Raw genomic sequence first — 10305 nt, 5'->3', positions numbered from 1 at the left:
TAGACTAGGACCTTCTCCAAGACCTGTAAATGGATTGTTAATTGTTAACTGATCTCCTTGGGGTAGAAACTTGTGATGAGGTGAGATTTCCACCCTGGTTTCATGAATTTCCAATTAATGACTTCATTTTTACCTAGAGGTGGTAGCTGGGCCCTTGGATTCTGGAAAGATAGAGAAAAATCCAGGACCCACACAAAACCAAAGCCATTAGGGTGGTGGTTGGGAAAGGCAACTTAGGACACTGCTCCTCCAAGCATTCTATTGTGACTGTCAGAGACGGAATGCTGGTTTGGATGGACCATTTCCATTCTCACATTCAAAATCACCCCTAGGATTAGTAAAATAAAAGGCAAGGAAGGCAAAGCTAAAGAAGAATTGCCGATGTGGGAAAGATTAGTGAAAAGAAGTAACTATTATTTTTCAGCTGACAGACTTGGATAGAGCCTGAAAAAATGAAATAATTGGATGGTGTTGGAATATCGTCCTCAGCCTAAGGAAGACTTCAGATTTCACATTCAGTTTTCAGCCAGTAATGAAGGCTTTTGTGAGCAGGAACCCATGGGCACCGTACGCTGTCACTGTTGTTAAGGGAGTGAGGCAAAAAGTAGGAGATTCACAACAGTCAGCAGTCAACAACAGGAAAGCAAACACCTAGGCTAGGGAAAAGTATCTGTCTTGTCTTATGCTGTTGGGTCATATGATGATGATGATGGTATTTGTTAAGCGCTTACTATATGCAAAGCACTGTTCTAAGCGCTGGGGGGTTACAAGGTGATCAAGTTGTCCCACATGGGGCTCACAGTCTTAATCCCCATTTTACAGATGAGGTAACTGAGGCTCAGAGAAGTTAAGTGACTTGCCCAAGGTCACACAGCAGACGTGATGGAGTCGGGATTCAAACCCATGACCTCTGACTCCAAAGCCCGGGCTCTTTCCACTGAGCCACGCTGCTCCTCCTCATATCCGACCCATAGTGACACCACGGACACATCTCTCTCAGAATGCCCCGCTCTCCATCTGTAATCATTCTGGCAGTGTATCCGTAGAGTTTTCTTGGTAAAAATATGGAAGTGATTTACCACTGCTTCCTTCCACACAGTAAACTTGAGTCTCCACCCTCGACTCTCTCCCATGCTGTTGCTGCCCAGCATGGGTGAGTTTTGACTTGTAGCAGGTTGCCTTCCACTCTCTAGCCACTGTCCAAGCTAAGAAAGGAATGGGTAGGCCTCTGCTTGACTCTCCCTCCCAAAGCCGAGACTGGTAGAGTACTGGAAACTCTCCAGGTGCAACACTGTGAGGGGAAAAGTATCTGTAGGGAGGGGGATATTAAAGGGCTCCCCAGCTCTAGTCTTTGGAACCAGTGTTACTGAAGAATCCTCTTTCCTCTCTCCATGCCCCCTTCCCTCTCATCCCTACCCCCAAACTACCCTCTGCATCCACAGCCAGGATTGGATTTGGATGCTCTGAGACCTTCTGGGAGGAAGAAGAGCCAGGCCCTCACAATCACAACTCTTAGGGTACAATTGTGAAGCAGCGTGGCTCAGTGGAAAGAGCACAGGCTTAGGAGTCAGAGGTCAGGGGTTCAAATCCCAGCTCCACCACTTGTCAGCTGTGTGACTTTGGGCAAGTCACTTCACTTCTCTGGGCCTCAGTTCCCTCATCTGTAAAATGGGGATTAAGACTGTGAGCCCCACATGGGACAACCTAATCACCTTGTATCCTCCCCAGAGCTTAGAACAGTGCTTTGCCCATAGTAAGCGCTTAACAAATGCCATCATTATTATTAGCAATCGATGCAGTAAAAGGAAGCAGATCAGGAAATATTCTTTAGAGATATGGGGTCTATACCTATAGCTGAACTTTGATTTGGATTCTGCAGTTAATAGTTATATGCAAGTGGTGATTGTCCTTGATTAATCATTTGGATTACACGGTCATCCAGGGATGTGCTGGCTGTTTGGGAGAAGGGGCACAACAGGTTATTCAGTCTGGCACACCGGTCTCTGGCATGGCTCCCAAAATGTGCCCCTTTTCCAGAAGATCCAGCCCTGCTTTACTGTCTTAGGGTCCTTGCCACCATGCTGTACCTCAGACCACTCTTCTCCCACTTTCCACCTCCATCCCTGCTACAAAAGTGGTAGAGCACTCAGAAATGGGAGGCGATTCATATGGATATGTTCTGTATATTCCAGTTTTCAGCTGGCCCTTCTCTTGTCTGTCAACCAAACAAAATCAATAGGTATTTAATGAGCACCTTCTGTGTGCAAAGCATGGTATCAAACGTTTGGGAGAGAACAATGCAATAGAGTTGATAGACATGATCCCTGCTCCCAAGGAGCTAAAAGTCTTACAGTGTCTAGATCAGATCAGCACTGCATGCTACTATGTCTGGGATTTATATCTTCAGCCCCAAGCCCCTCTTCACCTTGGCTCCTGCCATCAAGGTCTGTGATTCAATCAATCAATCAATCAATCAATCAATCAATCGTATTGAGCGCTTACTGTGTGCAGAGCACTGTACTAAGCGCTTGGGAAGTACAAGTTGGCAACATATACAGTCCCTACCCAACAGTGGGCTCACAGTCTATAAGGGGGAGACAGAGAACAAAACCAAACATACTAACAAAATAAAATAAATAGAATAGATATGTACAAGTAAAATAAATAAATCAATAAATAGAGTAATAAATCTGTACAAACATATACATATATACAGGTGCTGTGGGGAAGGGAAGGAGGTAAGATGGGGGGGATGGAGAGGGGGACGAGGGGGAGAGGAAGGAAGGGGCTCCGTCTGGGAAGGCCTCCGGCCCGCCCCTGTGGTCTCCCCCCGGGGGTGACCCTCCTGTCCATCCCCTGACAGGAACCCACGGAAAGCGTCCGTGGACGGGTTGAGGTCACTGGAGGGACTGTGGGAGACCCCCTAAACCTCCAGAGCCACCCCTGTCTGCAGGGGAAGAGACAGAGTTGTCCCCCAGCCTGAAACCCTGAGTCCAAGGGTGGGTCAAAGGTCATGGGGAGCCCCTTTGCCCCCCAATTCTTATTTGATGATGATGATGATCGCATTTATTAAGCACTTACTATGTGCAAAGCACTGTTCTAAGTGCCGGGGAGGTTACAAGGTGATCTGGTTGTCCCACGGGGGGCTCACAGTTTTAATCCCCATTTGACAGATGAGGTCACTGAGGCACCGAGAAGTTATGACTTGCCTTATTTAATAATAATAATAATGATGGCATTTATTAAGTGCTTACTATGTGCAAAGCACTGTTCTAAGCACCGGGGAGATTACAAAGTGATCAGATTGTCCCACGGGGGGCTTACAGTTTTAATCCCCATTTGACAGATGAGGTCACTGAGGCACCGAGAAGTTAAGTGACTTGCCTTATTTAATAATAATAATAATGATGGCATTTATTAAGCGCTTACTATGTGCCAAGCACTGTTCTAAGCACCGGGGAGGTTACAAGGTGTGTTCGGAAGTGTTGCCCCTATCACAGAGATCTGAGCTGGGAACACAACAGTTCTGGAACAGGTAGAGGGAGGGCTGCTTCAGGGAGTCTCCCTGGAGAAATGCTCAGTGTTTGAGAGGCCTTGGAAGGGCTCCAAACTGCTAATATGCTATTCCTAGCACTTATTCTAACCCGCCTAGGTTGCCTCATCTGCCTCCTCACTGGCTTCTCCACTTCAGTTCACAGTTCACTCTGCAGCCCAAATCATTACTGTAAAAAAAGTTCAGTCCACATCTCCCCACTTCTCAAGAGCCTCCAATGGTTGCCCATCTATGAGAAACAGAAATTCCTTGCTGTTGACTTTAAAGCACTCAATCTGCTCACCCCTTCTTACTTTTACCTTGCTGATTTCTAACTACAACCCAACCTTTACACTTCTCTCCTCTAGCTCCAGCTTGCTCACTGTACTTCAATCTCATCTATTGCTCTGTCAACTCCTTTCCTATGTCTTTTCTCTGGCCTGGATCTCCCTCCCTCTTCACATAGGACAGACCACCACTCTCCCCATCTTCTTAGCTTTATTAAAATAAGGCTTCCTCCTCTAGGCTGTAAGCTCATTGTGGGCAGGGAATGTGCCTACCAACTCTGTTATATTGTAGTCTTCCAAGCGCTTAGTACAGTGCTCTGAACACAGTAAGTGCTCAATAAAAACCAATGATTGATTGGTTGAGAGCTTATAGGCCAGAGAAAGGGAGAGTTAAGCAACAGTCCTGCTAGGCACAGATCCTGGGGATGAATTATCAGCTGAGACACCCACTGCTGTGACTGCGCCATATAGAATGGATCAAAAATAGTGGTGATTAGCAAGCTTATTCAGCAACTGCCAACTTCTATTCATCCTAAAGTAATTTACATAGAACTCCCAGAATTCCCTGTGGGGTGACTTTGTCCCAATACTTTTTCTTGTACCGTGCTATGGATAGAGTTATCTTTTTCACATTAAAAAAAACAAGTTCTTGTCCCCATTTTTAACTCCAAATGTCCTCATTTTCAGCCAAGAGTTTGTGTTTCACTATATAGAATTAGAAAGCAGTTAGTTCAAAAACTATTTCTCCTCCCTTATTGACACCTATGCCCATCATCCCCGCCAGCTCTTCCGTACATTCAATGCCCTTCTCAGGCCCCCGGTTCCTCCCCCTCCTCCTTCCCTCACCCCCAACGATCTGGCCTCCTACTTCATTAACAAAATTAAATCCATCAGGTCCGACCTCCCCAAAGTCACTCCCCCCCTTCTCCAACCCCCCGGCTCTCAACACTCTCTGCTACTCTCCCATCCTTCCCAGCAGTATCCTCAGAGGAGCTCTCCTCTCTCCTCTCAAGTGCTACTCCGGCCACCTGAGCTTCAGACCCCATTCCCTCTCATCTCATGAAATCTCTCGCTCCATCCCTTCTCCCCTCCTTAACTTCCATCTTCAACCGCTCACTCTCCACTGGTTCCTTCCCCTCTGCCTTCAAACATGCCCATGTCTCTCCCATCCTAAAAAAAACCCTCTCTTGACCCCACCTCACCTTCTAGTTATCGCCCCATATCCCTCCTACCATTCCTTTCCAAACTCCTTGAACGAGTTGTCTACACGCTCTGCCTCGAATTCCTCAACACCAACTCTCTTCTCGACCCCCTCCAGTCTGGCTTCCGTCCCCTACATTGCTCGGAAACTGCCCTCTCAAAGGTCACCAATGACCTCCTGCTTGCCAAATCCAACGGCTCCTACTCTATCCTAATCCTCCTCGACCTCTCAGCTGCCTTCGACACTGTGGACCACCCCCTTCTCCTCAACACGCTATCCAACCTTGGCTTCACAGACTCCGTCCTCTCCTGGTTCTCCTCTTATCTCTCTGGTCGTTGATTCTCAGTCTCTTTTGCAGGCTCCTCCTCCTCCTCCCATCCCCTTACTGTGGGGGTTCCCCAAGGTTCAGTGCTTGGTCCCCTTCTGTTCTTGATCTACACTCACTCCCTTGGTGACCTCATTCACTCCCACGGCTTCAACTATCATCTCTACGCTGATGACACCCAGGTCTACATCTCTGCCCCTGCTCTCTCCCCCTCTCTCCAGGCTCGCATCTCCTCCTGCCTTCAGGACATCTCCATCTGGGTGTCTGCCCGCCAGCTAAAACTCAACATGTCCAAGACTGAACTCCTTGTCTTCCCTCCCAAACCCTGCCCTCTCCATGACTTTCCTATCACTGTTGACAGCACTACCATCCTTCCCGTCTCACAAGCCCGCAACCTTGGTGTCATCCTCGACTTCGCTCTCTCATTCACCCCTCACATTCAAGCTGTCACCCAAACCTGCCGGTCTCAGCTCCGCAACATTGCCAAGATCCACCTCGTCTCCATCCAAGCCGCTACCCTGCTCATTCAAGCTCTCATCTTATCCCGTCTGGACTACTGCATCAGCCTTCTCTCTGATCTCCCATCCATACTTCATGCTGCTGCCCGGATTGTCTTTGTCCAGAAACACTCTGGGCATGTTACTCCCCTCCTCAAAAATCTCCAGTGGCTACCAATCAATCTGCGCATCAGGCAGAAACTCCTCACCCTCGGCTTCAAGGCTCTCCATCACCTTGCCCCCTCCTACCTCACCTCCTTTCTCTCCTTCTACAGCCCACCCTGTACCCTCCGCTCCTCTGCCGCTAATCTCCTCACCGTGCCTCGTTCTCGCCTGTCCCGCCATTGATCCCCGGCCCACGTCATCCCCTGGACCTGGAATGCCCTCCCTCTGCCCATCCTCCAAGCTAGCTCTCTTCCTCCCTTCAAGGCCCTACTGAGAGCTCACCTCCTCCAGGAGGCCTTCCCAGACTGAGCCCCTTCCTTCCTCTCCCCCTCGTCCCCCTCTTCACCCCCCCATCTTACCTCCTTCCCTTCCCCACAGCACCTGTATATATGTATATATGTTTGTACATATTCCTTACTCTATTTATTTATTTATCTTACTTGTACATATCTATTCTATTTATTTTATTTTGTTAGTATGTTTGGTTTTGTTCTCTGTCTCCCCCTTCTAGACTGTGAGCCCGCTGTTGGGTAGGGACTGTCTCTATGTGTTGCCGACTTATACTTCCCAAGCGCTTAGTACAGTGCTCTGCACACAGTAAGCACTCAGTAAATATGATTGATTGATTGATTGATTCAAGAAGAGGTCAATTAAATAAGTTAATTATTTAAATATAAGGTTGGGTTTTTTATTGTTACATACTGGGCAAATATTTATGCCCGATCATATGGCAGGGCTTCTGGAAAGAGATAAGGCAACAATAATGATATATTTTGTAAACTATATAAAATCAAGGAATCTAAGGAAGATAAGAGAAAAAAGAAGGGGGTTATGTAATGGGAACCTGATTGACTAATAATTAGAATACTTAAAAATTCAGCAAAACTTTTTTCACCTCTAGCAGTTCGTGTCACCACCCACTGTAGACTCAGTTCTACTGTAATTCCCTAAGTGTTGGGACTGGCCTCCACTTGTCATGCCTGCCTGCTGGCCCTGTCCTTGGATAATTTCCTTGGTCCAGCAAGGGGACTTTCACAAATGTGAAACTGCATTTCACAAACTGCTGGAATGGACTTTTTCATTAAAGTGACCAGATGTCCTATTAAAGCGGGAGGGATCATGTTTTCTGGAGTTCTGTCTTGTCAGACAGAACTGGGCTGGGCTGGCAGGAGACATCTTCCCCGACCCCAACCACTTTCTCTTAATTCCCTTTGGTTTTCAGCATGACTAGAAAGAAACAAGTAATTTAGCCACACTGGAAACTTCCCTCGCTAGACAGAAGAGCCAGTCCTAGCAGGCAGCGGTGCTGGTAGCACTGGTGGCTGTGATGGAAATTTAGCAGAGGGCTAAAGGTGGAAAATTCCTTGAAGAGTCCTTTCCCTTACCCTGTCCCCCTCTCCTCTTTCTCCCCTCTCCATCTTTCTCCCTTTTCCCCTTCATTACTCTCCTCCTCATCCCATCTTTTGCCAATCCCCCTCTGCATCTTTACTTCTTTTTCTCCTCATTCTCTGTCTCTTCCCAATTTTCTCTTCCTCTTTTCCCCATTAACTCTCTATGTCTCTCTGTCTCTCTTGGCATCTGCCCCCCTTCCACTCTCCTTGTATCTGTCCCCCTTTATCTCTCTCTATCTGCCTTTCCCTGTATCTGTCTCTCTCTCACTCTATATCTGGCCCTCTCTGTCCCTGTTTGTATCTGTCCCTCTCTCACTCCGTATCTGTCTCTATCTTGTACTGTATCTTTCTCCCTCTGTCTCACTCTGTATCTGTACCTCTCCATCTCATTCTCTATCAGTCCCTCTCTTTCACTCTGTATCTGTCCCTCCCTGTCTTGCACTGAATCTGTCTCAGTGCATTTGTCCCTCTCTGTCTCCCTCTGAATCTGTCCCTCTTCATCTAATTTCTGTATCTCTCCCTCTCTGCTTCACTCTAAATCTGTCCCTCTGTCTTGCTCTGTATCTGTCCCTCTCTTATGCCCTATCTTTTTCTCTATATATCTTTCTACATCTGCCTCTCTCTTTCTCGCTCTGTATCTTTTATTTCCTGTCTGTTTGGCTCTGTATCTGTCTCTGTCTCTCTCTGTGTCTCTGTCTCATTCTTTATCTGTTTCTGTCTTGCTCTATCCCTGCGTGTCTCTGTCTTGCTTTGATCTGACTGTACTGCCCCTGGAGATCTCACTCCCTCTTGAGCCTCCCATGATCTGTTCTGCCTCCCGAGAAACCGTTATCTTGAATTTCCCAGGTTGTCAATGATGCCAAGGGAGGGCCAAATACTGGCTGAGACCATAGTCTTCCTGCTCTATCTCCAGGGAACCCAGATAAAAGACTCTGGAAGAAGGTGGCAGCAGTGGCAGTCGTTCACCCCTAAGGGCCTGATTGATGACATCATTCTCGACCTAGTCAAAAGGACTAATGGCTTCATTCTCTAGGGGATTTGCCCAAGCATTCGGAGAGAGGAAATGACTAAGACTTATGCATTATGCAGTCACCCATTCTGCATAATAATACATCACAGAGTTTTCCTACAAAAGGCTTTCCAGACAAGGAAAAATATTACTCTTTAGTCAAGTTCTTGAGAGTCACCATGCATGGCTAATAAAGACACCTTTGGATATGAACCATGTTGCCAACTTGTACTTCCCAAGCGCTTAGTTCAGTGCTCTGCACACAGTAAGTGCTCGATAAATATGATTGAATGAATGAATGAATGAATGAATATGAACCTCTGGGCAAGGGTTGAAAGATCAAGAAATATAAGTTAGCAAGGCAAGAAGCCCAGGGAATACTGCTGTGATGCACCAAATACACTACCACATGTCCAGTGCTCTGGGAATGTGACTTCTTGGGAGTTGGATGGATTCTGGTGGATCCTTGAGTAATAAGAACAAGAATAAGAAGTTGATCAAACCACAGCAATGTCACAAATCCATCCTTCTCCCTGGTGGATACAATCAATTAATTAATCAATGGTACTTATAGAGTACACTTATACTGAGTGTATACACAGTACTGTACTAAGCACTTGGGAGAGTCTAATATAAAAGAGTAGGCGTAGATGATCACTGCCCACAAGGAGTTTACAGGCGAACATTAAAGTACATTACAAACGGATGTATTCATGAATGCTGTGGGCTGGGGGAAAGCTGACTATCTAAGTGCACAAGGAGAACAGACCCAAGTGCATTAGTGACATAGAAGGGAGGGTTGAGCCATAAAAAATAAAAGAATTCTGGAAATCCAAAATTCTTTCTCATGGATTATTAGCTCTGAGTATCTAATTGAAAAGAGGCTATAAAATAGGTAATACAATCAGCATAACCTGCATTTTCATTATGCGTTTTGACTAAAATGTTGTTAGAGAATCAAGGGATGTTGTTTTGAGAACATAAGCCTCTTTGGATATGGCACAGTATGGTGTTGAAAGAAAGTATTATGCACATTTGTAAAGTTGGACATGAGTGAATTCTACAAAGCAAGTTTTCCTTAAATGTGATTATTGGATTCGGAAGCACATGGTTTATGAGCTTGGAGTAGCCTTGCTGAACAGCACCGAAGAAGGATTAAAATGAAAATAACCCTTCTAAAATCAGCTCACCCCTCAGGAAAATAGAGGGTAGAAAGACTAGCCAGGATCTATTTGTAACTCTATAAAACCCTTGGTCACTGTGGCTGAATGAGATTCCCAAATAGAAAGATGGCCCAATGAAATGTTTTGTTAGTATTTCCCTTGGAAAGAATGCAAACAGGTAGATTCAAAGGCTGAGATTTGCTACCGTAGACCTGAGATTTAGTGAAAAAATACATGGTCACTTTCTTTAATGCTGATCCTTACGAATGGGATAGAGAAGGTTTAAAACTGAAAAAAGGAGGCAGCATGGCCTAGTGATAGGAGCACAGAACTGGGATTGAAAAGGCCGGGTCCTTGTCCTGGCTCTGCCACTCACCTGCTGTTTGACCTTGAGCAAATCACTTAACTTCTCTGTGCCTCAGTTTCCTCTTCTGTAAAATGGGTGTTAAATTCCTATTCTCACCTACGCCCTAAGGGGCAGGTTGGGCCGGGATTGGGTCAAATATGATTTTCTCGTATCTTGCCTAGCACTCAGTACGGTGTTTGGAACATAGTAAATGCTGAATAGATTCCATAATTAGACCACCCTCACCTACTTTTCCTCAGGTATTAGTTAAGCAGATTTCCTTTTCCTATCAGGTTTTCAAAGCCAGCAGGGAGTAGGGGTGGTGGGAGGGAGGAAGAGAAAGAAGGAGGGAAGGGAAGGAAGAGGAGGATTGGAAGAAGAAGGAGAAA

The 10305-nt window shown here is 46.2% G+C and overlaps 1 non-coding gene across 1 annotated transcript; it reads right to left on the bottom strand.

The window, feature by feature from the left end:
* Window positions 1-1163: 1163 nt before the first annotated feature.
* On the bottom strand, window positions 1164-1301 carry LOC119934103. The gene has a single exon (XR_005452861.1). It is a non-coding gene; the product is annotated as a small nucleolar RNA SNORA7 (small nucleolar RNA).
* Window positions 1302-10305: the final 9004 nt, after the last annotated feature.

The sequence above is a fragment of the Tachyglossus aculeatus genome, chromosome 1, assembly GCF_015852505.1.
Source record: "Tachyglossus aculeatus isolate mTacAcu1 chromosome 1, mTacAcu1.pri, whole genome shotgun sequence".
NCBI classification, from domain to species: domain Eukaryota; kingdom Metazoa; phylum Chordata; class Mammalia; order Monotremata; family Tachyglossidae; genus Tachyglossus; species Tachyglossus aculeatus.
The sequence above is the reverse complement of the archived record's forward strand: the minus strand, read 5'-3'. Positions and strand labels throughout refer to the sequence as shown.